Source organism: Lepidothrix coronata, unplaced genomic scaffold (genome assembly GCF_001604755.1).
Source record: "Lepidothrix coronata isolate B3197 unplaced genomic scaffold, Lepidothrix_coronata-1.0 Scaffold20, whole genome shotgun sequence".
Classification (NCBI taxonomy): domain Eukaryota; kingdom Metazoa; phylum Chordata; class Aves; order Passeriformes; family Pipridae; genus Lepidothrix; species Lepidothrix coronata.
Genome location: NW_016690200.1, coordinates 7,961,523 through 7,962,606, shown reverse-complemented (window position 1 = coordinate 7,962,606; position 1,084 = coordinate 7,961,523). Strand labels below are relative to the sequence as shown.

Below are 1,084 nucleotides of genomic sequence, written 5' to 3'. Positions count from 1 at the left end.
TTAGGAGAGTTTTTCCAAAAGCCAAGTTGGGGATAAGAAGAGTTTAAAAAAACAGTTTTCCAGAGGCCAGTCCTGATGTTTTTGTGAGGGGACACCTGCTCGGATCCTAAGATTATCAAGAGGGATCCTTTTCCACCTGATATCCAGGGATAACCCAGCCCTTGGAACCGGAGAAAGGTCTTCCCTGGCTGTGGCTGGGAGAGGTTTTCCAAAAACCAAGTTGGCCAAGCTGGGGATAAGAAGGGTTTAAGAAACCAGTTTTCCAGAAGCCAGTCCTGATGTTTCTGTGAGGGGATTATTAAGAGGGATCCTTTTCCGTTTGATATCCAGGGATAACCCAGCCCTTGGAACTGGAGAAAGGTCTTCCCTGGCTGTGCTTGGAGAGGTTTTCCAGAGCCAAGTTGGCCAAGGTGGGGATAAGAAGGGTTTAAGACACCAGCCCCTCCCCACCCTCACAGGGAACAAAGCTTTTCTTCCTCCCCCCAGGACTCACCTTCTGACCCGGTTTTCCAGACAAACCCACATTTCCCTGCAGGAATACAAACCATCAGTGCCAGGGCAACAAGGACACAGGGGGAATAACTGGAATAGCAGCAGCAGGAAAACCAGAGAGGGGGGAAACGGGGTGTCCCGAGGTCTTAAACCTCCTGATTTTCCCCCTAAACACTCCATTTTCCAAATTTTTTCCCCCTGCCTGGAGCTGACATTTTTTTCTCCAAAACTCCTGATTATTTCTCTTAACCTCCTGATTTTCCCCGTAAAACTTCCCCATTTCCACATTTTTTTACCTGCCTGGAGTTCACAAGAGACCTTTTGTCCCCAGATCTCCTGATTTTCTCTCTTTACCTCCTGATTTTCCCCCTAAAACCTCCCCTTCCCACATTTTTTCCTCTGCATGGAGTTGACACAGAGATTTTGTCCCTAAACCTCCTGATTTTCTCTCTTTACCTCCTGATTTTCCCCCTAAATCCTCCCCTTCCCACATTTTTTCCTCTGCATGGAGTTGACACAGAGATTTTGTCCCTAAACCTCCTGATTTTCTCTCTTTACCTCCTGATTTTCCCCCTAAATCCTCCCCTTCCCA

General features: G+C 47.5%; 1 long non-coding RNA gene across 1 annotated transcript in view; it reads right to left on the bottom strand.

Moving 5' to 3' along the window:
• LOC108493848 overlaps positions 1-530 on the bottom strand; it is a 9,785-nt gene extending 9,255 nt beyond the window's left edge. The window contains exon 1 of the long non-coding RNA XR_001873620.1: positions 494-530. This is a non-coding gene — a long non-coding RNA (uncharacterized LOC108493848). The remainder of the gene's footprint in view (positions 1-493) is intronic.
• Positions 531-1,084: the final 554 nt, after the last annotated feature.